Genomic DNA, 25,875 nt, shown 5'->3' on the forward strand with positions numbered 1-25,875 from the left:
TTCGGCTGCATCAATACTGTGTTCGCAAAGTATGGACACAAGAAGATTTTGTGGACTTTTGTTACCATTCCACACTGGAATGTCTGATGAAACAATTAAAAACCCTGTCGTGTAGTTTCTATATTAAATACTTCTAAAACTCGTATGATGGACCAGTTGATCTTTGTAGTTTTATTTTCTCATGGTTGGGTTGTCTTCCCTTTTTAAAATTAATTGATGGAGATCAATGACCCTCTTCTTTATCGCCATTCCACAACAGAGCTTTATCACGGCAGAAGAACTTCCTCCAGACCAAGCTGAATACTGTATTGCAAGAATGGCTCCATACCGTGGTGCAGATGCTGTGGCCGGAGCACTGGACTATATGTCCTTTTCCACAGCTCTTTATGGGGAGAGTGACCTTTGATTTGACTCATTTTCGCTCTCTTCCTGTGCACATGCTGCCTCTGCCTGACCCAACAGTTTTTTTTTAAATGAACCTTGAGAAGATGAAATCCACAATTTCCAACACATCAACTCTTAGTTTTAGTTGTTTTTGTTTTTTTTTTTTAAATACAATGTCATTGTCTGGAAACCAGCAATGTGGTGACGTCCAAATGGAGCAATTTATGCTTAAATACTTGTCATTGTCTTCCTGTGCAGGGAAATAACTAGCTTTAGCCTTTGCACAATTTTTGAGTGGAGTACGTGCTGCTTTGATGAGCATAAGATTCCCTCAACATCTAGATGGCTTTATTTTTCCCTGCTGGATGATTGTAAAATCCTCCAAAGAAACAGGAGATTTGCTTTTCGTTTGTGTTGTGGACTAAAATAATTCTTAGATTTGATGCAAATTACAACTTTCCTTTGTCGAATCGTAAAACCGTACTATTTTGATACCCTTATAGACAAAACCTGCACCTTTTGAAATTTGAAGGATGTTTGGAAGGTATTCATCCTTCCGCATACACCCTATGGGGTCCGTTTTAAGTAGAGGGATATGTAGGGATAGGTCGATTCAATCTGTCGGGTCTGATGACCGACATTGAATTGCATTCCTGGCTTGTCAACCATATTATATGTCACACTTCCACCTTGGAGATCCCGATAAAAATGTTCAGTCATCAAATTTATTGCGCACAGGTTTTGACGTGGTGGGATAATTCCTCGAGACGTTCATTACGTTTTTGGGGAGTGGGAGATAATAGATTAGATAATCTAATGACAAAATTCGCAATATCCCTGCCTCTGCTGCATGAAACTTAAACATTTCGCTGCACTCATGATGTAACAGAGTTCGAGGTTGAGGAAAATGAATAAATAAATACATTGACGTAATAGCTGACAGTTTGAAAGGATTTATTAGAGCCCTTTTGCTTCATGACATTTTGAGGGGATTTTTGATACATGCAATCATTTGCATTTTAACTAGATCCTCCCGAAATATTTGCTAAGTGGACTTGTCTGACGTGCTCTGGAAAGCAAGGGTTATATTTATCTCTTGCAAGAATTGTGTTGCGGATATCTTGGTGGAGGGAGATTTTGAGAATCCAAGTTGATGTATCCTCGGTAGTTTTGTGTGATCTACGCAAACACAATTTTTAGGCGCAGTATATTTAGGTTTTTGAGTGCGATGAAAAAAAAACAAATCAGGATATGATAGACCCTGGCAGACAAAAATTGGACAGGACATGTTTACAAAATTGGATTTGACGTTTTCAGAGACCAAATTTTACGTGTAATTGGGTGTGGTGGTGATTTTTGTTTTTCAACATTGCACTTTTTTTTTAATGTGTATAAAATGACCAATTGATTTTCCAAATGTCTTCAAGGAACGAATAGTCGTCGGGTGTGCTCTTGTGCTGCTTGCTTTTGCAGTTTAGAGTCAGAACCGTGTATGTATTGTCGTTTAGGTTTTGCCATTGCTTTTGGAAGTTTGGAGTTTTTGGTTATCCAGAGAAACGCAAATGTCTTTATTTTTTTTATTTTTCCCCACAATTAAATGCTTTGGCCTAATTATTTGATCCGTACTTTGCTAAATTGCTGCACGCACCATCAAGTCATTGAAGCCAGCAGAAAGGATCATGTTTTTTTTTACATAAGCTCTATTATTTTTTTTATTTCCTGTGGAGTAGTCGAGTTGAAATATATTTTGAATGTTTTGTAAGTCGTTATTTTTTTTTAACCAATTTTGGATGAACCCATTTCCCATTATCTTCGCATCAGACCCATAGGCAATCGCAATGGCTACTGTTTAAGTGCTATCCAATTTTTCACCAGCATTTTCATCACGTGTAGTTGATTTTATGCTGGGCATAAAGATGGGCATAAATCATAAAGATCTTGGCTCATGTTTCTCTAATTTGACCGACAGCCACATTTTTTTCTATTGCTTCGTCTGCCTATTGTGTCATGATTGATGTTTGGATATTATTACAATTTTGAAGGATTTGATATTCACGCTCTAAAAATAGAGCTTGAAATGTGAAGATCGGTGACATGTAACAAGCACAAAATCAGGTTTGTTAGTTGTTCACTTTTAGTGTTTGTTGGAAACATTGAAAAAGGTTTTGTTTTCATTTGTAATTGTTGTAACATACCATACAAAAATAAATAAATGTTTAACAGCACTCTTATATCTCTTACGGCTTGGAAATGAATTTTCAAAGCCATTCTTTTTGGATTAAGTTTATTATTGGACAATAACTAAGTTTCCAGTAGTCTAGAATGTATTCACCTTCAGTGATGGTCTACAATCTTACTATATTTCACCAAAAGTCCGTCCGTCCGTTCGAAGGTACCGCAAAAACGGCTCAACCGATCGCAACGATATTTTGGGTGAGTATTCCTGGGACCGCTGGGAGTAAAATAGGCAATATTGTTTTTCCAATTTTCAAGTTTTTCCAAACACGATGGAATAATATTTACCGATATGAACAGTGATGTGGCTTTTGTTGAAATTCTGCATACCAGGAGAGAGATCGACTCCTGACGAACTCTTCCTATATAAACTTGCAGCTCCGAAAAAACACGGCAGCGTGTGCAAAGCGACTGAGAAACAGGTGTAGCGGCCACTTCCATGTTATTGGAGAGGGCATGTTCCCCTTTCACCATACTATAAGGGTGAAGGTATGTTTCTTGGTAGAGGATACGATAAACCGAAGAGACAACGGGGTAGGGGGCATCAATTGAGAAATAAAGGAGATGGGATAATTGATACTCTAATGGGTATTGGTTCAACCATTCTTAAACATAAAGACCTAATTGGTTCAACTGCTTCTGCCGTGGGCTCAGTTGTGGGTGCTATAAAGAGTATAAAAGATGCTCAAAAGGAGTCTCATAAATTACAAGCAATCAAAGAAATAAAAAAAGCTAAAACTCAACTATCTTCACAAGAACGACAAAAAAATCATTAAAATACTTGGGTCAGGGTTTCAACGATTTTAATGCTATATAAATACAAGTATGGAAGGGATTGATAGTATCTATGATTTGGATGATACGATTATCATTTCAAACTCCACTAAAAAGGAAGACTATTTTAAGGCAAATGCGATAACAGGAACAGACTGGAATTCAAACGGAACAAAAAGTTTTGAAATAAATAATCAACAAACTTACTTGAATCTCGCTGATAGTTTCTTGCTGTGTAAATTTAAATTCACTAAGGCTGCGAATAATACTAATGCTACACTCGTAAATGATTTCTTCTGGAAAATGTTTGATAGTGTCCGCCTGTATATTGGAACACAAGAGGTTGAAGCAGTTGATTATGTCTCTGCTCCATCTGAAATGATGAAATTTACACTATATGCGTTTAGTGATAGAATGGGTAAGGGAGCTGTTGAAGGTTTTATTCCTGATATGTCAACGGGTACAAACGTAGACCCTGGTTATACTCAAAGGAAGGCAATGTATAATGATGAAACAAAAGCAGAGAATAGTTTTACCATCGCAGTACCTCTGAAAGGTACATTTGGATTTTGTGATTATGACAAAGTTTTGTATTATCTTAAAATTAGATTTCAACTACAAAGGAATGATTATGTAAATAGGTTGCTTTTTGGGGTTGAAAATGCTTTTGGTGAAAATAATAAATTTGTTATTCATGATTTGTGTTGGTATATTAGTGAATATACTCCTAATCTTAAAACGGAAGAGATGTTGAATAGAAGACTTAACTCAAAGAAACCGCTAAATGTATCATACCTTAAAAGAAGATGTCAACACGTTAAACTGGAACACACTACCTACACTTGGAATTTAGGTGTTCTGGAAGGAAAGCCACGATCACGATACCTATGGCTCATTTTTAAGAAACCAGATGGAGATGAAGGTACTGATAAGAATAATGCACTGAGTGATAATGCTAAGGTGAAACAACTTCGGGTTTCTCTTGATGGCACATTTTATCCGCGAGATAGATTGGAAATTGATTGGGAAAAAAATGATTATGCGGAAGCCTGCAAGTCTTACCAAAAGGTGTGTGAAAGCAACGGTAATAATGATCCCATTTTGGATATGGTTGCGTTTCAAAAACTTTATACAATCTACGCAATTGACCTGAGTTCTCAAAAGGAAACTATAAAGTCTAATAGAGTGGATACTTCTCTATACATTGAAAGAGGGGAGAGTGAAGAGGTTGATACATATTGTTTGCTTTTGGAAGAAACAGAATTACAGATTAATACAGATAATGGTGTTATGATTAATATCACATAGATTTTTTCTCATAAATAAATGAGTAGGAAAGAACCAACTGGGGTATATGTTAATCAAATCAATCTTAATAAATTAACATCTTGCATTCAAAATCAAAAGCCTTATATTATTAATGTTAATACAATTCAAAGAAAAGGAGCAGTAAGAATTGATGTTTTACTCACAAGAGAGCAGGTAAAAACACTAAATGATGCTGGATCACTTAAAATTAAAATGTCAAAACCTATGTTGAAGAAATATTCAACAAGGGAAACGAGTGGAGGATTTCTCCCATTTCTAATTCCTTTATTTGCTGGTTTAAGTGCAGCGGGAACATTGACGGGTGGTATTTCAGCAGCGGTAAAAACTGTTAACGAAAGGAAGGCACAACTAAAAGCACAAAAAGAATTGGAAAGACAAAACAAGGAGTTGGAGAAACAAATTTGTGGAAGTGGTGAAATTGTGGATTTTGCTCAAAAACTTGAAAGCCTACCTGATAAAGCGAGATTGTTCATTGGAGATATGCTTTCCTCTATCGCTCAAACGGGTGTTAAACTAACCAAAAGGGGTAATGGGTTATATCTTTCTCATAAATAAATGGATAAATGGTTTAAACAATTTGGAAAGAATACAACGTCAAATGTAGAACTTGCTAAATATTGTAAAAAACTAAAAATTGATAATGTGGTTATTTGTATGAGAGATGAATTAACAAAGTTGTCCAAGAATACAAAGAATATTATTATGAATTTAGACACACAGAATGGTTCTCATTGGGTTTGTATTCATAATAGTCAGGATAAATATTATTTTGATAGTTATGGTATGCCACCACCTGTTGAAGTAATACAATTCTTACAGAATGGTGTTTATCAAACATTTCAAGTTCAAGAAATTAATTCTAAATGTTTTGGTCAATTATGTTTATATGTATTATTTCAACTCAACAATAAAAAAATAAATTATGATGTCATTTTAAATCTAATATAAATGACTTATGTTGGAAAAGATGGTTCTATCTTTGGAGAATCCCCTCAGGATATTGATTTATCAAATTATTACACAAAGGTACAAGCTGAACGACAAAAATATAGTATAAGTAAAAATATTAATATGAAGAATACTTATAAATTAATCAATTATCCGGGTCCTACTGACGTGAATGACTTGGTGAGATTAAGTGATTTATCGCAATATATTGTAACGAATTTGAGAAAGTGTAAAGAATGTGAGAATTATGGTTTTGTTGTGTGAAAATGTCACCCTCCGTAATGTAAAGAAAGGTCGAAGCTCGTCCTCTTCGTTAATTCCATAAACCTACACGCAGGGCACCATGTATCCTTTTAAATAGTTATTCCCTTATTCTATGTAGTTTAAGGCTGTGTTTCCCAATAGTTTGACTCTCCATTGCACCGAATTAAATAAGGATAGGTCCCATCCTCAACGTGCCAGCTTTCGCCACTTTGCTGCATTTTAACTCCCTTACGCCACTTTGCTGCATTTTGCCACCCTTACGCCACTTTGCTGCATTTGACTCCATTAGCCACGTGGTTAAGCCTCGGAGAAGAAAGGCGTGTCTCCGCCCTCGTGATCGGAAGGAGGAGTGAGCGGCACCAATCCACCAACCAAGAACGAGGGGTTTGGCTTGAGAGGGCGGAGAGAGAACGCTTGGGGAAGGTTCGAAAAGGTTTGAGGGTGTGGCCTATAAAGACCGCCACGGGACGCCTCGTGAGAGAGAGCTTGAACGAGAGGGCTGCGAAAACCAAGCTGGAGCGAAAAAGAGAAGCGAACTGGCAAGCCCGAGTGGAGGAACGTGAGAGAGACCGGAGCAGCTTTGGAGAGCGCACGGTGCACAGGAGGAGCTTCGCTGCGCAGTTTGGAACCGCGGCGGCTTGACGATCGCAGCTCGAATCTTGACGGCGGCTGTCCGCTTCCAGCCCGACCGATCCCCGCGGAACCTTCCTCTCCCGCCAAGCCATCCACCTCCAGCGATTCGTTCCTGCCATCATTTCCCCGTGTAAGTGTGAATGTTCGTCTGTCGTACACGTTGTCCTGGGGTTTATTAATTAAGACTGTCAATAGGTAAGCTAATGATTTCACTGTGTCTCCTGCTCCTTCCATTTCCCTGTATATAACCTTGACTGCTCTTTTTGCTTTGGCTTGTGTAAATAATTAATAAATCCTGTTATTCCTCCGTACTTCTTCTTCTCCACATTCGGTCGCTTTAGAGGTTTTCCCAATTGGATGTACGCGGCGCGATTCGGCCAACGAATAAATCGGGTCTAGTCATTGGTAACCGGCTCACGGTGCAGTCCGCTTCGCTCGGCGCAACTAATCCATTAGGCTGCGACCGTGAGCGGGGGAGTATTTCCTCGCGTGTCGGGGAGCGCTGGTATTTTAATAGGTAATAGGACGGTTTAGGCCTAATACCCTACCCAGCGGCGACCGGCCGTGGCGTCATACCCCCAGGACCACGTCAGTCAGTCATATAAGCGAGGGGACTAATCCCCCCCTGGTAAGTGGGGAAGGCCGACGTTGGATTCCGTAACAATATATTCCAAAAGAAAAAGCACGTTTTGTTAAACACGTAAAATTTACAACGGCAACACCTGGTTATACAGACCATACACCTTTCCTCATTAAATTTAACTATCTGCTTACAATTGAATTTTATAAAGAAGGCGATATAGTTAATATGCGAATAGATAAGTGGGGGTATGATATTCCTGATTTAGGGTATAATTGGTTTTTTTCAATAAACTTAGAAGACCTACATGATTTTAAACAGTCTCGTAAAGAAGAATATTATCCGCTTGGTGAGGAAAAGGAGTTATGTGGAAGTACAATTGGCAAACAACAAATACATGAGTTAGGAAATAAAAAAATATATGATAGCATAGCGATGGTTTGTATGACAAAGAAGGAAGGTAATGAGATAAAGATAGAAAGCCGAGGAATACAAACCGATTTGGTAGTGGGAAGATGGGGTGGTATTACCTATCATAATATTAATCTCACATATATTTCTGATACATAAATGGCAGGAAGAAGACTACAAGAGAATTATAATTTTTGTATTCAGGGATACCTACAAGAAAAGGGTGCTCTGTTTTACATACCTTATGATTTGGAGCATATACATGGGAATTTTGTAATTAAAAACTGGCCTTATACTGATATTGCTAAACCCACAAATAGAGACTTCATTAAAATATTAAATAAAAATGAACTTCTCAAAGTTATGAAATATAAAACTCTTTTAGAAATCATCAACAAATCTTATTGGTATCCTATTATGAGAAAAATAATTATAGATACAAGAATATCTCAAAATCCAGATAAATATATGTATGATATTCTTTGGGGCTCAAACTCAAGGGTAGCAAGGGATGAGGAAGGAGTTGAAGAGAGGGAAGAAAGAGAGAAAAAGGAGAGGGATGAAAGTGAGAAAAGGAGGAGGAAAGGGAGAAGGAGGAGAGGGGGTGAAAGGGAGAAGGAGGAGAGGGGTGAAAGGGAGAAAAAGGAGAAGGAGGAGAGGGGTGAAAGGGAGAAAAAGGAGAAGGAGGAAAGGGAGAAAAAGGAGAAGGAGGAAAGAGAGAAAAAGGAGAAGGAGGAAAGGAAGAAAAAGGAGGAGGAAAGGGAGAAAAAGGAGAAGGAGGAAAGGGAGAAAAAGGAGAAGGAGGAAAGGGAAAAAAAGGAGAAGGAGGAAAGGGAGGAAAGAGAGAAAAAGGAGAAGGAGGAAAGGGAGGAAAGAGAGAGGGAGGAAAAATATAAAAAGATGGAAATCAGTGAGATTAACAAAAGATTGAATGTATTACGGTGTGGTGCTGTGCACACACGACTCGATTGCCAGAAAGGTAGGCCACAACGCGTGGATACAAACGAAAGCACTTTAATACAAGCTCGCACATCAGCACTGGGCGGGCTCAACCTTAGAGCCTGCATATATATCCCGCGGGCACGCCTTGCCCCCAGGCGTGGCCGAACGGCCGAAAGGCGGGGCATGTATCTCAGTTCCATGCCCGGACGCTCGCGCCACCCACTGGTGCGTGGAATTATTGACCATTGTGCCCGCCACACGCGCCCCCCCAGAATTCCCGCACACCTGAAGGGTGAGCTTGCGGGGAAGCCGGATGACCCGGCCGAAACGCCCCCTGGCGATGCGTACAGGGCTGGGGGGTAGCGGGGCTGGGGGTTGCCGGGGGGGTCTGACCGCCGGGGGGCGGCCTCGACGCGGAGGCAGAGCTGCTTGCGGGGGGTGGTCCAGATCGAGGTGGGCTGGCTTGAGGCGGTCCACGGAGATACGATCCGGGGCACCGCCGATGTCCACAGTGAAATGTTTGTCCCCGGTCTCCAGCATGCGGAAGGGCCCGTCGTACGGGGGCCGCAGCGGTGCCCGGTGGGCGTCTTGCCGGACGAAAACGTACTCCGCCGTGCGAAACTCCGGGGCAACGTGGGAGGACGGGCAACCGTGGTGTGCCGTCGGCACTGGGGCGAACCTCCTGGTGGTCTCCTGCAGGGTGGAGCGCTGTTGCGCCGCGGACCAAGGAACCGTGGAGTCGGGGATCCCAGTGTGGTGCTGTGCACACACGACTCGATTGCCAGAAAGGTAGGCCACAACGCGTGGATACAAACGAAAGCACTTTAATACAAGCTCGCACATCAGCACTGGGCGGGCTCGACCTTAGAGCCCGCATATATATCCCGCGGCCATGCCTTGCCCCGGGCGTGGCCGAATGGCCGAAAGGCGGGGCATGTATCTCAGTTCCACGCCCGGACGCTCACGCCACCCACTGGTGCGCGGAATTATTGACCATTGTGCCCGCCACAACGGCAAATAAATCAATCTCAACACACCGAAGAGGAAAATAAAGAATTAATGACTCTTGGGACGATATTGGTTTCAAAAATGGCTGAGACTAGTTCAGGGATAAGATATACATGAAGAAGAGAAAGGTCATACAGTTGATGATGTTGGGGTTATTGATTTAGTTCGTTTTATTTGTAAATAAATGGAGGAGAGAGTGAAGGCATTCCTAAGGATTCTTTATGTTTTAAAAGTCAAGATAGAAATGTATATGTTGAAAACCCAAAAGGCTTTGGCACTCTGTGGGAACTTTTCTGATAAATAAATGAGTTATTGTGTTAAGTGTAAAAGGAAAACTAATACGAAAAATATATCGTATGTTAAACTTAAAGGTAAAAATAATAGAGTTTATGAAAAGGGGATATGTTTAGTGTGTGGTTCAAAAAGTGTCAATTCATTTCTAAGCATATAAGTGGGGGAGATATACAAAAGTTTTTGTCAGGGAGCAAATTTACAACAACTGGAATTCCAGGGGAATTACACCTTCCAGGGTATTCTTTCTGTGGTCCAGGAACAAACTTGGATAAAAGATTAGATGAGGCTGACAATCCTAAACCTTGGTCTAAACCTATAAATAGGGTTGATGAAGTGTGTATGAAGCATGATATTGCTTATGGGAACACCACTACTTTGGATGAAAAACATGAAGCAGACAGAGAAATGTTGTATAATTTGTCTTTGATACGAAATCCTACATTGAGAGAGAAAGTTGATAGGTTTATTGTGAAAAAAATGATAAGTGCCAAATTGAAACTTGGTCTTGGTTATTCACCCTCAAAAAACGATTAGGCTCTAATGATGTCAACTAGACTGAGGAGCTTTTGGCTGATGAATTACACAAACCTATAATCACAAAGTTTAAAAGGAGGAAAGTTTATTCTAAAGACACCGACCACATCTGGTCCGCTGATTTAATTGAATTGAATAATGATAGGGGATATAGGTATGCTTTAACCGTTATTAATTTGAGGAGTAGATATGCTTGGGTTGTTCCTTTGAAAAACAGAAGGGGTAATACTCTTATGTTGGCTTTCAGTGGAATATTTAGTAAAAGTAAAAGAAAACCAAAGAAGTTATGGACTGACGAGGGAACAGCGTTCTATAACAAAATATTTATGATATTTCTTAAGGGGGAGGGTATTAAATTATACAGCACCTTTAATGAAGGAAAGGCAGTTGTTATTGAGCGTTTTAATCGTACTTTGAAAGACAGACTTTATAAAAAATTCACACAACTCGGTTCTCAAAAATGGGTATATTTAATTCAGGATATTGTAGATAATTACAATAATACAGTTCATTCATCAACAAAATCAAAACCATCGGAAACATTTACAAAATTAGAATATGAAAAGGAGATTAATTTAAGAAAACCGAAGTTCAAAGTTGGTGATATTGTAAGAATATACAGATGGAAAAGTCATTTTGAGAAATGTTATACAAAAAAATGGACCAATGAATTAATTTAAAATCGTTGATGTAATGGATACAGTCCCTTGGACTAACAAATTATATAATATGAATGGGGAAGAAATCTTGGGTTCATTTTACTCACAAGAATTACAAAAAACAAAGCTGATAAGACATGAAACAACAACCATCCATACTTTCATCCACCCCACCCAGATTAGTTAATTTAATTACTCGTAATAAAATAAATAAAATAAATCATAAGCCACACCCACACAGACCACGCCCACACAGACCACACCCACACACCATGCCCACATAGACCATGCCCACACAGACCACACCCACACAGACCACACCCATCATCCCCCACCCCTCTGTGTGCCCCCACCCATGACCCTCCACCCCCCTCATCCCACCCCACCTTCCCCACACACAAGGGGAGGGGAGGGGCGGGATGAGGGGGGTGGAGGGCCGTTGGCAGGGGCGCACTTCCCTCTTCTTTTTTCCTTTATTCTCTTTTTATTATTAAGAATTAAATAATTGTAGGCAAAGCAAATATAATCATATACAGACTTGGCATTTAATATGGAATATTTTTTTTTCTTGACTTGGGTTTACTTTCTTAACTCAGTATATCAATCTAGTGAGTTTCTTTTACACTTTGGTGATTTATTTGTTGAAAGAACCATGTCATTGATTGTCTTTCGCAGCAAAGAAGTCAACAACAGCATTATATCACAGGTGGCGTGGCAAAATGTACGGACAGGTGCATTTGATGATTGGCTTCACAGTCGGGTATACAAGGGTTGTTGCATTCTGTATTAGTGGAAAACAACTGCTGCACGTCTCCAAAAGTTATTGCCGCTTCCTCTGGAGATGGTCCGTCAACTCGACAATGCTGTTTGTCATGGAGTGGTGGCTTTACGAAATTACGGCATGAAACAGCGTGCTATTGCTCGGCAGTATGGCATCACTCAAGGTCAGGTGTCAAAGATCCTGAAACGAAATGCTCAGAGGGGTGTCCCTACTCCAATACCGAGGCCAGGACGTCCCCGCAGAACCACAAGGAGGGATGATCGCCAGCTGCACCGGTTAGTCCGCAATGGCCGTACGAAGTCAGCTAATCGGCTTAGGGCTGAGTAGCAGCAACTGACCAATGTGCCTGTATCCAGAAGGCTAGTCAACCAACGACTGGTTCAAGCAGGCTATCGTGCCAGGCGTCCCCTGAGAAAGCCACGCCTGACCAGACAACACCGCCAGCGCCGATTGTAGTGGGCCAGAGAGCACCGTCAATGGCAGCCAGGACACTGGAATCACGTGATCTTCAGTGACAAGTCTAGATTTCTGGTCTATCGTCAAGATGGTCGCGTCCGACTGGGACTCGAACCCACAATCTTTAACTTAGGAAGAAAACGACTTATCCATTAGGCCACTGGGGAATGTAACAGAATGCGTGTTTACACTTCAAAATCATCTTTCTATGACAACTTGTGGCTCTTTTCGTGTTTTTCACAAAATAAAATTGTTTAACACACTCGGGCCCAAAAAACCTTCCGGATTAAAACAATAACCGTGCACACGTCACAAAACGCAGCTCGCAAGGCTTCCAGATTAAAACAATAGTAGTGCACACATCACAAAATGAAGCACACAAGGCTTCCAGATTAAAACAATAACAGTGCACACGTCACAAAATGCAGCACGCAAGGCTTACAGATTAAAACAAGAACCGTATAAACGTCACAAAATGCAGCACGCAAGGCTTCCAGATTAAAACAATAACAGTGCACCCGTCACAAAATGCAGCATGCAAGGCTTCCAGATTAAAACAATAATTGCTGCATTAGCATGCAAGGAAGCCTTGCGTTTTGCGAGTGGACAACCCAGCACAGAACGTGTGCTCGTTAAAACAATAACCGTGACGTCTGCACACGTCACAAAACATGCATTCTTCAGGGGAATGCGTCACACAAAAGGCAGCTCGCAAAGCTTCCAGATTAAAACAATAACAGTGCACACGTCACAAAACACAGCACGCAAGGCTTCCAGATTAAAACAATAACAGTGCACACGTCACAAACCGCAGCACAGGCCGTCATTTTTCAGGGCTTTAATTAAACGAGTATTGAAATAAAATGCTCCCCAGGTGGGACTCGAACCCACAATATTTAACTTCGGAAGAAAACGCCTTATCCATTTGGCCACCGGGGAATGTAACAGAATGCGTGTTTACACTTCAAAATCATCTTTCTTTGACAACTTGTGGCTCTTTTCATGTTTTTCACGAAATAAAATTGTTCAACACACTCGGGCCCGAAAAACCTTCCAGATTAAAACAATAACCGTGCACACGTCACTAAACGCAGCTCGCAAGGCTGGCAACTTAAAACAATAACAGTGCACACGTCACAAAACGCAGCTCGCAAGGCTTCCAGATTAAAACAATAACAGTGCACACGTCACAAAATGCAGCACACAAGGCTTCCAGATTAAAACAATAACCATGCACACGTCACAAAATGCAGCACGCAAGGCTTACAGATTAAAACAAGAACCGTATAAACGTCACAAAATGCAGCACGCAAGACTTCCAGATTAAAACAATAACAGTGCACACGTCACAAAATGCAGCATGCAAGGCTTCCAGATTAAAACAATAACTACTGCATTAGCATGCAAGGAAGCCTTGCGTTTTGCGAGTGGACAACCCAGCACAGAACGTGTGCTCGTTAAAACAATGACCGTGACATCTGCACATGTCACAAAACACGCATTCTTCAGGGGAATGCGTCACACAAAACGCAGCTCGCAAGGCTTCCACATTAAAACAATAACAGTGCACACGTCACAAAACGCAGCACGCAAGGCTTCCACATTAAAACAATAACCATGCACACGTCACAAAACGCAGCTTGCGAGGCTTGCAAAATAAAACAATAACAGTGCACACGTCACAAAACGCAGCTCGCAAGGCTTCCAGATTAAAACAATAACAGTGCACACGTCACAAAATGCAGCACGCAAGGCTTCCAGATTAAAACAATAACAGTGCACACGTCACAAAACGCAGCTCGCAAGGCTTCCACATTAAAACAATAACAGTGCACACGTCACAAAACGCAGCACGCAAGGCTTCCACATTAAAACAATAACCGTGCAAACGTCACAAAACGCAGCTCGCACGGCTTCCAGATTAAAACAATAACAGTGCACACGTCACAAAACGCAGCTCGCAAGGCTTCCACATTAAAACAATAACAGTGCACACATCACAAAACGCAGCTCGCAAGGCTTGCAAATTAAAACAATAACCGTGCACACGTCACAAAATGCAGCACGCAAGGCTTACAGGTTAAAACAAGAACTGTATAAACGTCACAAAATGCAGCACGCAAGGCTTCCAGATTAAAACAATAACAGTGCACACGTCACAAAATGCAGCAGGCAAGGCTTCCAGATTAAAACAATAACAGTGCACACGTCACAAAGCGCAGCTTGCAAGGCTTCCACATTAAAACAATAACAGTACACACGTCACAAAACGCGGCACGCAAGGCTTCCACATTAAAACAATAACCGTGCACACGTCACAAAACGCAGCTCGCAAGGCTTGCAAATTAAAACAATAACAATGCACACATCACAAAACGCAGCTCGCAAGGCTTCCAGATTAAAACAATAACAGTGCACACGTCACAAAATGCAGCACACAAGGCTTCCAGATTAAAACAATAACAGTGCACACGTCACAAAACGCAACACATGCCGTCATATTTCAGGGCTTTAATTGAACGAGTATTATGTTATCTACGTCGTCCCGGCCCCACTTCTCGTTCGCTTTTATGAACTGATTGAAGTCACGCTTGTTCCAGTTCGTGAAACCCTGTCAAGAAAAGGTGCCGTGTTTATTAAAATCGATTTCATTCCACTCATCATATTGAAAAGGTCAATGGAGCCTTCGCCAATTCCCTTCTGGTTTTGGATAAAGAAATCACACAAATTGACCCCATGCTTCCTCTTTGGTGGAAATCTGCGAAACAACAGGAAAGGATCATGAAAAAGGGAAACCTGCAAGAGGAGTTTCTCCTTTTCCTCCATCTCGTCCTCTGGTAACGGCTCAGCCGAATCGATCTTGCTCTGCTACTCCTTCTGAGCGTACGCCGAGTTTGGCAGATCCGAGTTCCGCGGAACCTTTGCAGGAAATCAAAAAAATAAAGAGACTGAACAAGAGTACTCCTGTAAACTGGTATGCAACAAAGGACACACATTCAACAATGTGAAATTTGGTTTAGTTCATAGATCAAAGGCACAAGGTTCACTTTGTATCCAATGGTCTTTCTGTAGTGGAGGATCTCCTTCTCCAGAATCTCTAACAGCCGAGGGGGGAAGAACTGGAAGTCCTGAATGTTTGGTTGTCTTGGGGGTCGTGGAGCCTGGGAGAACAAGAAACGACCTTAAATCTGTTTCATTAGCATTTAAAGATGTTTACGTTGAGGGAAGTTGTAACCTTTTGCATTCAAATTGTGAATTTGAGGGGTTTTAGGCAGAACCTAAAATTCGCCAAAAACCAATAATCATGCACGATTGATGAAACAAAGCACTAATCATACAACTGCTCCACAAAACATCTGACAAGACGTCATTTCCGCATTTCAAACCTTGGGGGCTTTCGGCTCAGTGACCCGCAGGGCATCTCGGAAGTAGGCATCGACGGCGTAGTTTGCTTTCCTTTCGCGCTTTGGAGGTTCGAGCCACTCCGTCATGTTCGTCTACAAATATTTCACATTCAAATCCATCAATAATTCCACAGTTTTGTTTGAAAGTGTTCAGAGGAAAGGTCAGCCTGGCAAGAGGTGACCTCGTGATTATTACAGTCATGGCCAAACATATTGGCATCCATGCACTTTTTTCAAATAACACAATTTTCTCCAAAAATAAACTGAAATTGACAAAAGTATTTGGTCTCCACAATAATTTATTTCACTGTTAATATTACAGAACCTTTGTTTTTGATTCAGAACTTAATATATCCTTTTAAATCAGAAAATAAAAATAAATGGCATTGACAAAATTATTGACACCCTAGACTTAATATTTCGGAGCACACACAGCCTTTGGACAAAATAACTGCAGTAAAGCGCTTCCTATAGCCATGAATGAGCTTCCGACACCTCTCTATTAGCAGTTTGGCCTACTTTTGTGCAAACTGCTCCAGTTCTCCCAGAATTGAAGGGTGCCTTATCCCAACTGCTGTTTCAGATCTCCCCACAGGTGTTCAATGGGATTTAGACCTGGACTCATTGCTGGCCACTTCAGAACAGTCCAGCGTTTTGTCTTGAACCATTTCTGGGTGATTTTTTAAGTGTGTTTGGGGTCATTGTCCTGCTGCAAGACCCATGACCGTCGACGGAGACCCAGCTTTCTGACACTGGGTCGAACAATGCGCCGCTCCAAAATGCCATCGTTATCTCCTGATTTCATGATGCCATGCACACATTCAAGGCACCCAGTGCCAGAGGCAGCACAGCAACCCCAAAACATCACTGAACCTCCTCCATGTTTGACTGCAGGGAAGATGTTCTTTTCTTTGAAGGCTTCAATTTGTTTTCTGTAAACATTGAGATGATGTGCTGCACCAAAAAGCTCTAATTTGGTCTCATCTGTCCACAGGACATTCTCCCAGAAGGATTTTGGCTTGTTCAGGTGTGTTTTGGAAAATTCTAGTCAGGCTTTCTTACGTCTCTCTCAGCAGTGGGGTCGTCCTGGATCTCCTACCATAGAACCCCCTTTCATTGAGTTGGCGACGCATGGTGCGAGTTGAAACTGTTGCACCTTGTGTCTGTAGGTCAGCTTGAATCTGTTTGGCAGTTGATCGAGGTGCTTTCTCCACCATCCGAACAATCCTTCGCTGCAATCTTCGATCAAGTTTTCTCTTGCGGCCACGTCACGTTCAGGGAGGTTGGTTACACTGCCATGGGACTTAAACTTCCTGATAACAATGCATTCGGTGGACACAGGAACATCAAGGTCTCTGGAGATGGAATTGTAGCCTTGAGATTGTCCATGTTTGCATCAATCTTGTGTCTGACCTCCACAGACAATTCTCGAGTTTTCTTTCTTTTCTCCATGCTCATTGCGGTACACACAGCAACACAAAACAGCAGAATGACTCCTTTTCTCCATTCAAACTGGTTGAATGAGTGATTTTTATATTGCAGGCGCCTGCAACTCACCACAGGTGAGTTCAATTCCAAAGTAAAGGAGAATCACCTGCTTGAAATCTAATTATTTCTAACAACTTCTGAAAGGTGCCAATAATATTGTTGCGGTTTTGTGTTTTTATAATAAAGGTTAATTTCCCCTCCTAGTTGGTACACTACAACATGTCGCCTCGTTTAAGCTGTTATTTCTTCGTAACTGTAAAGCGCAGTCCTTTCCTGTGTTAGTTTTGCGTTGAGTAGGATAATGAGAATTATGTCCCCTTACGATGCCTCGATGCTTTTTGTTTTGGCACGAAATGCCACGAGGCAGGCCTGAACAAGTCGACCAAGGCTGAAGGAAGGCGGAGGAGGAGCCAACGGTAAACGCGAGCCGCCAATCAGGGCTCCACGGGAGTGACTTACCACAGCGGCAAAAGGCGTGGTTTGGAACATTCGATTCGGGCCAGGGCGGGGCAATATAACCCTGTGCCGAGAACCCCCACCTCAGTTGGTGAGTCAGCAGATGAGTTGCGCAGCCCATGAGAAGAGTTCTGAATCGGATTTGTGAGAAGACGCATGTGAGATTGCGTTGTGTCGAGTCATATTGGAGGAACTGAATAACTCCGTGTACACGAACTTTGCCCTGCTCCCTGCGCAGTATTAATCGCACTGTAAAGACGACCCGCGCCGGGCCACAGACGCGCGTATTTCCTTCTGCCTGCCTTTGCCGATATATGCGCCGCGAGGATTTTCCCGCCTGCCTGCTTTCGCCGAGATACGTGCTGTGACCGCCAGGGTGCCACACCGAGCTGTTCCTGGAGCGACCGAAGCAGGCACGTTCGGCGCGCGAACATCCTTCCTCCATCTCCCTCTGTGTGTAAGTGGGCCCATTGTCTGGGTAATAAGTAAGACTGATTAAGACTGCCCTGTCTCTTCTTCTACCAATCATTGTAAATAGTGTAAATAAACCTGTTATTTCTTCTGATTCGACCGTCTTGTGTTTCCATCATTGGCTTGGCATGGTACGAATTAGATCGCTCTAATCGGGTTCAATAGCAAGGTAACAGCACGGGTCACGTGGTACGCCATATGCTCGGGTGTACTTAAATACGCGTGGTTCGTGCGAGACTCGATCCCCGCTCTCGCTGCGGCGTGGGTACTCAAGGTACGTGCAAAATTGTCCCGAGACCCTTTTCCACGTCTGCCCGGAACTGGCGACTCAGTCTCGCGGTTTCGAAGACCCAAGGAGAAAAAGGGGCTTAATCTCCCCCTTTGTAAGGGAGCGGGCTTTGGAAAACCGCAACAATATTATCCGGGCCAGTTTAGGATTTCTGTGTGGAATAAGCGAAGATTTAGTAATTTTATCAGTTTTTTTTTTTTTTTTTCCACTGCAAGCCAAAGAAATACATATACTAGATGACCAAAAGTATGTGGCCACCCGAACAATGGAACATCTCATTCCAAAATCATGGGCATTAATGTGGAGTTGGTCCCCCCCTTCCCCTCCTCCCTTTGTTGCAAAAACCGCCTCCACTCTTCTGGGAAGGCTTTCAACTAGATGTTGGAAAATTGCTGCGGGGATTTGCTTCCATTCAGCCACAACAGCATTAGTGAGGTCGGGCGATTAGGCCTGGCTTGCAGTCGGCGTTCCAATTCATCCCAAAGGTGTTTGATGGGGTTGAGTTCAGGGCTCTGTGCAGGTCAGTCAAGGTCTTCAACACCGAACTCGCCAAACCATTTCTGTATGGACCTCGCTTTGTTCATGGGGGTATTGTCATGCTGAAACAGGAAAGGGCCTTCCCAAAACTCTTGCCACAAAGTTGGAAGCACACAATCATCTAGAATGTCATTGTATGCTGAAGCGTTAAGATTTCCCTTTACTGGAACTAAGTGGCCTAGCCCAAAGCATGAAAGAGAGCCCCAAACCATTATTCCTCCCCCACCAACTTTGCAGTTGGCACTATGCATTTGGGCAGGTAACGTTCTCCTGGCATCCGCCAAACCCAGATTCGTCCTTCGGACTGCCAGATGGTGAAGCGTGATTGATCACTCCAGAGAATGCGTTTCCACTGCTCCAGAATCCAATGGCGGCAAGTTTTACACCACTCCAGTCGACGCTTGGCATTGCGCATGGTGATCGTCGGCTCGTGTGCGGCTGCTCGGCCATGGAAACCCATTTCATGAAGCTCCCGACGAACAGTTGTTGTGCTGACGTTGCTTCCAGAGGCAGTTTGGAACTCGGTAGTGAGTGTTGCAACCGAGGAAAGACGATTTTTATGCGCTTCAGCACTCGGCGGTCCCGTTCTGTGAGCTTGTGTGGCCTACCACTTTTCAGCTGAGCTGTTGTTGCTCCTCGACGTTTCCCCTTCTCAATAACCACACTTACAGTTGACAGGGGCAGCTCCAGCAGGGCAGAAATATATTTTAGAGGTATGTGTGCATAATGCTCATTATTTAAAATCGTTGATGTAATCGTAATGCTCATATCTCAATTCACAATGCTCATATCAATTCATAATCACAATGCTCATATCCTTCATATCCTTCATATCCTTCATATCCTCATATCCTCTCCTTGCTTCACCCTATATTAATATTTTCTCTCCCCTCTTGTCTTTAACAGAAAGAGATTCAAAATCTGAAGACATCTGCTGTATTTGAATTGTGCTGGGAAGAAGCTAATGGCTTGTGCTGGGAAGAAGCTGAATATATACCTCAAGAAAAATGTTTTAATAATATAAGGATTTTTATGTTTTCACTATTATTTAATTATATTTGTTTTGACTAAAATTATTTAATTCTTAATTACAAAAAGGGAATAAAGGAAAAAAAGAAAGGGAAGTGCGCCCCTACCAAAGACCCTCCACCCCCCTCATCCGGCCCCTCCCCTTGTGTGTGTGGTGAAGGTGGGGGTGGGATGAGGGTGTGGAGGGTCAAGGGTGAGGGCACACAGAGGGGTGGGGGATGATGGGTGTGGTCTGTGTGGGTGTGGTCTGTGTGGGCGTGGTCTGTGTGGGTGTGGTCTGTGTGGGCGTGGTCTGTGTGGGTGTGGTCTGTGTGGGCGGGGTCTGTGTGGGCGGGGTCTGTGTGGGCGTGGCTTATGATGATTATTTTTTATTCCTAGTAATTAAATTAACTAATCTGGGTGGGGTGGATAAAAGTATGGATGGTTGTTGTTTGATGGCTTATCATCTTTGTTTTTTGTAATTATTGTGAGTAAAATGAACCCAAGATTTCTTCCCCATTCATATCATATAATTTGTAGGTCCAAGGGACTGTATCCATTACATCAACGATTTTAAATAATTCATTAGTCCATTTTTTTGTATAACCTTTCTCAAAATGACTTTTCCATCTGTATATTCTTACAATATCACCAACTTTGAACTTCGGTTTTCTTAAATTAATCTCCTTTTCATATTCTAATTTTGTAAATGATTCTGACGGTTTTAATTTTGTTGATGAATGAACGGTATTATTGTAATTATCTACAATATCCTGAATTAAATATACCCATTGTTGAGAACCGAGTTGTGTGAATTTTTTATATAATTTCTCTTTCAAAGTGCGATTAAAATGCTCAATAACAACTGCCTTTCCTTCATTAAAGGTGCTGTATTATTTAATACCCTCCCCCTTAAGAAATTTCATAAATATTTTGTTATAGAACTCTGTTCCCTCATCAGTCCATAACTTCTTTGGTTTCCTTTTGCTTTTACTAAATATGCCACTGAAAGCTAACATAAGAGTATCACCCCTTTTGTTTTTCAAAGGATCAACCCAAGCATATCTACTCCTCAAATCAATAACGGTTAAAGCATACCTGTATCCCCTATCATTATTCAATTCAATTAAATCGGCGGACCAGATGTGGTCGGTGTCTTTAGAATAAACCGTCCTTCTTTTAAACTTTGTGATTATAGGTTTGTGTAATTCATTAGCCAAAAACTCCTCAGTCTTGATGACATCATTAGAGCCCAATAGTTTTTTGAGGGTGAATAACCAAGACCAAGTTTCAATTTGGCACTTATCATTTTTTTCACAATAAACCTATCAACTTTCTCTCTCAACGTAGGATTTCGTATCAAAGACAAATTATACAACATTTCTTTATCTGCTTCATGTTTTTCATCCATTGTAGTGGTATTCCCATAAGCAATATCATGCTTCATACACACTTCATCAACTCTATTTATAGGTTTAGACCAAGGTTTAGGATTGTCAGCCTCATATAATCTTTTATCCAGGTTTGTTCCAGGACCACAGAAAGAACATCCAGGTAGATGTAGTTCCCCAGGAATTCCAGTTGTTGTAAATTTACTTGCTGACAGAAACTTTTGTGTGTCTCCTCCACTTTTAGGAGAGATGAATTGGCACTTTTTAGAGCCACACACTTGACATATTCCTTTTTGATAAACTCTATTATTTTTAGCTTTAACAGAAGAGATATTTTTAGATTTCGTTTTCTTTTTACATTTGAGACAATAACTCATATTTATTTATGAGAAAAAGTCCGACATAGTGCCAAAACCTTTTTGGTTTTCAACATATACATTTCAATCTTTATTTTTAAAACATAAAGAATCCTTAGAAATGTCTTCACTCTCTCCTCCATTTATTTATAAATAAAACTTTAACCAAAATCAATAACCCCAACATCATCAACTATATGACCTTTCTCTTCTTCATGTATATCTTCTCCCTGAACTCATCTCAGAAAATTAAAAAACCAATATCTTCATAAGTCATTAATTCTTTATTTTCCTCTTCGGTGCGTTGATTGATTGATTGATTTATTTGCCATAATACCTTCAATCTTTCATTAATCTCAGAAATTTAGCTCTTTCACGAGCCTCGATCTTGTATACAAAATAAATAAATAAAAAAAAGTCATATTTTTATATTTTTCCTCCCTCTCTCTTTCCTCCCTTTCCTCCTTCTCCTTTTTCTCTCTTTCCTCCCTCTCCTCTTTCTCCCTTTCCTCCTTCTCCCTTTCCTCCCTCTCCTCCTCTCATTTTTCTCCCTTTCCTCCTTCTCCTTTTTCTCCCTTTCATCCTTCTCCTTTTTCTCTCTTTCCTACTTCTCCCTTTCCTCCTTCTCCTTTTTCTCTCTTTCCTCCTTCTCTTCTTCAACTGCTTTCTCCTTCTCCTCAACTCCTTCCTCATCCCTTGCTACCCTTGAGTTTGAGCCCCAAAGAATATTATACAAATACTCATCTGGATTTTGAGATATTCTTGTATCTATAATTATTTTTCTCATAATAGGATACCAATAAGATTTGTTATAAAATATAATAATAACCACCTTTAGAGGCCATTTTTCCCCGCAAGCGGGGGTTGGCCTTTTTCGGGAACTGTGGTTGTTGTTGTTTTTCGGTCCCCTTTTTGAAGCAATGTTTTACGGCCGGATGCCCTTCCTGACACTGACCCTTTTTGCCGCCTTTAACGACAAACAGGGAATTACCAGTGAACTGGTCCTCAATTAGCCGACCTCGGAAGGATGACAGGCTGAGTCAACCCCCCTGGCGTTAATTCAGCGATCGACCGGGATTCGAACCCAGGATCCTAGGACCCTAAGCTGACACCCTAGCCATCAGCCCAACACCAATAAGATTTGTTGATGATTTCTAAAAGAGTTTTATATTTCATAACTTTGAGAAGTTCATTTTTATTTAATATTTTAATCAAGTCTCTATTTGTGGGTTTAACAATATCAGTATAAGGCCAGTTTTTTTATGACAAAATTTCCATGTATATGCTCCAAATCATAAGGTATGTAATACCGAGCACCCTTTTCTTGTAGGTATCCCTGAATACAAAAATTATAATTCTCTTGTAGTCTTCTTCCAGCCATTTATGTATCACAAATATATGTGAGATTAATATTATGACAGGTAATACCACCCCATCTTCCCACTACCAAATGGTTTGTATTCCTCGGCTTTCTATCCTTATCTCATTACATTCCTTCTTTGTCATGCTAACCATCGCTATACTATCATATATTTTTTTATTCTTAAAATCATGTATTTGTTGTTTACTAATTGTACTTCCACATAACTCTTTATCCTCACCAAGTGGATAATATTCTTCTTTACGAGACTGATTAAAATTATACAGGTCTTCTAAGTTTATTGAAAAAAACCAATTATACCCGAAATCAGGCATATCATACCCCCATTTATTAATTCGCATATTAACTATATATCCTTCTTTATAAAATTCAATTGTAAGCAGATAGTTAAATTGAATGAGGAAAGGTGTATGGTCAGTATAACCAAGTGTTGTGGTTGTAAATTTTACTTGTTTAACAAAACGTGCTGTTTTATTTAAAGATATACAGTCACGTGAAAAAGTCAGTACACCCAATGTAACGTTTTGACTTTTTCAACATATTTCAAAATACAGCTATTTGATCTTCATTTCAACAATATTGATAGATAAAGGTGATACAATATAACAAATATCATGAAACATTTACATTTTGTAGTCCATTGTATAATTTAAATAAACATAAATGCAAATTTCGCATGTGGAAAAAGTAAGTCCACCCCTGCATTTATCACTACTTCAAATACCTAAAATTAGAATCAGGTGCACTAGCTCAGGTGCAAATGATTAGAACATTGGAAGAGAGGATCTTGGAGGAACCTGTCTTATTTAAACCTCAGACATTAATTTGGTTTGCTCTTTGTTGTTGAAGTGTGCGGCATCACCATGCCTAGATCAAAAGAGCTCTCTGAGGCCTTCAGAAAGAAGGTTATAGATGCCCACGAGTCTGGGAAGGGATTTAAAAAGATCTCCAAACAATTTGAAATCAATCATTCGACTGTCCGGAAGATCATCTACAAGTGGAGAAGATTCCAAACAACTGCCAACTTGTTCAGGCCAGGCCGCCCCAGCAAGTTCAGCCCCAGAGCAGACTGCAAGATGCTGAAATAAGTCTCTAAGAACCCCAGAATGTCATCACGGGACCTACAGGTAGCTCTTGCCACTGTTGATGTCAAAGTGCACGAGTCTACCATTAGAAAGAGGCTGCACAAATTTGATCTACATGGGAGGTGTGCCAGGAGGAAACCTTTGCTGTCCAGAAAGAACATTAGGGCAAGACTAAAGTTTGCCAATGAACACCTCGGCAAAGACCAGCACTTCTGGAACAATGTGCTCTGGACAGATGAGTCAAAGGTAGAGCTATTTGGCTACAGTACCAGAAGACATGTTTGGCGAAAACCAAAGACAGCATTTGACCACAAGAACCTGATACCAACTGTAAAGCATGGTGGTGGAAATATTATGGTTTGGGGCAGCTTTGCTGCATCAGGGCCTGGGCAGCTCACCATCATAGAATCCACTATGAATTCTTCATTGTACCAGAGGGTGCTTGAGGATAATGTGAGGCCATCTGTCGGAAAGTTGAAGCTCAACCGAAGGTGGACCTTGCAACATGACAATGACCCTAAACATACCAGTAAAACCACCAAGGAATGGCTGAAAAGAAAGAAATGGAGGGTTCTGGAATGGCGAAGTCAAAGCCCGGATCTAAATCCCATCGAGATGTTGTGGGGATATTTGAAACGAGCTGTGCATGCAAGAAACCCCTCAAACATCACACAGCTGAAATAATTCTGCATGGAGGAGTGGGCAAAAATTTCTCCCAGTCGATGTCAGGGACTGGTAGACTGTTATAAGAAACGCCTACTTGAGGTTGTTTCTGCCAAAGGGTCAACACCCCCTATTAGAGCCAAGGGTGCACTTACTTTTTCCACATGCGAAATTTGCATTTATGTTTATTTAAATTATACAATGGACTCCAAAATGTAAATGTTTCATGATATTTGTTATATTATATCACCTTTATCTATCAATATTGTTGAAATGAAGATCAAATAGCTATATGTTGAAATATGTTGAAAAAGTCAAAACTTTACATGGGGTGTACTTACTTTTTCACATGACTGGATATTGTGATAAATCACTGAATCTAATTGTCATTCACATCTGTAGGGTTTGGATAATTGATTAATTTACAAGTATTTTTCATATTAATATTTTTTGTTATATTATATTTTTGTCGTTCAGCCTGTGCCTTTGTATAATAATTTGATAAATCAATATCCTGAGAGGATTCTCCAAAGATAGAACCATCTTTTCCAACAAAAGTCATTTATATTAGATTAAAAATGCCATCATAAAAATGTTCATTATTGTTGAGTTGAAATAATACATATAAACATAATTGACCACAACATTTAGAATTAATTTCTTGAACTTGAAATGTTTGATAAATACCATTCTGTAAGAATTGTATTACTTCAACAGGTGGTGGAATACCATAACTATCAAAATAATATTTATCGTAACTATTATGAATACAAACCCAATGAGAACCATTCTGTGTGTCTAAATTCATCATAATATTCTTTGTATTCTTGGACAACTTTGTTAATTCATCTCTCATACAGATTACCACATTATAAATTTTTAGTTTTTTACAATACTTAGCTAGTTCTATATTTGACGTTGTATTCTTTCCAAATTGTTTAAACCATTTATCCATTTATTTATGAGAAAGATACAATCCATTACCCCGTTTAGTTAGTTTAACACCCGCTTGAGCGATAGAGGAAAGCATATCTCCAACTAACAATCTCACTTTATCAGGTAGGCTTTCAAGCTTTTCAGCAAAATCTACAATTACACCACTTCCACGAATTTG

The 25,875-nt window shown here is 40.8% G+C and overlaps 1 pseudogene across 1 annotated transcript in view; it reads right to left on the bottom strand.

The window, feature by feature from the left end:
- LOC137437657 (SWI/SNF-related matrix-associated actin-dependent regulator of chromatin subfamily A member 5-like) overlaps positions 1-15,723 on the bottom strand; it is a 31,972-nt pseudogene extending 16,249 nt beyond the window's left edge. The window contains exons 1-5 of the transcript XR_013621018.1: positions 15,619-15,723; positions 15,280-15,393; positions 15,029-15,151; positions 14,754-14,843; positions 11,826-11,858 (exon numbers count right to left, since the gene is read on the bottom strand). The product of XR_013621018.1 is annotated as an SWI/SNF-related matrix-associated actin-dependent regulator of chromatin subfamily A member 5-like (transcript). The remainder of the gene's footprint in view (positions 1-11,825; positions 11,859-14,753; positions 14,844-15,028; positions 15,152-15,279; positions 15,394-15,618) is intronic.
- Positions 15,724-25,875: the final 10,152 nt, after the last annotated feature.

The sequence above is a fragment of the Myxine glutinosa genome, chromosome 12, assembly GCF_964187855.1.
Source record: "Myxine glutinosa chromosome 12, kmMyxGlut1.1, whole genome shotgun sequence".
Taxonomy (NCBI): domain Eukaryota; kingdom Metazoa; phylum Chordata; class Myxini; order Myxiniformes; family Myxinidae; genus Myxine; species Myxine glutinosa.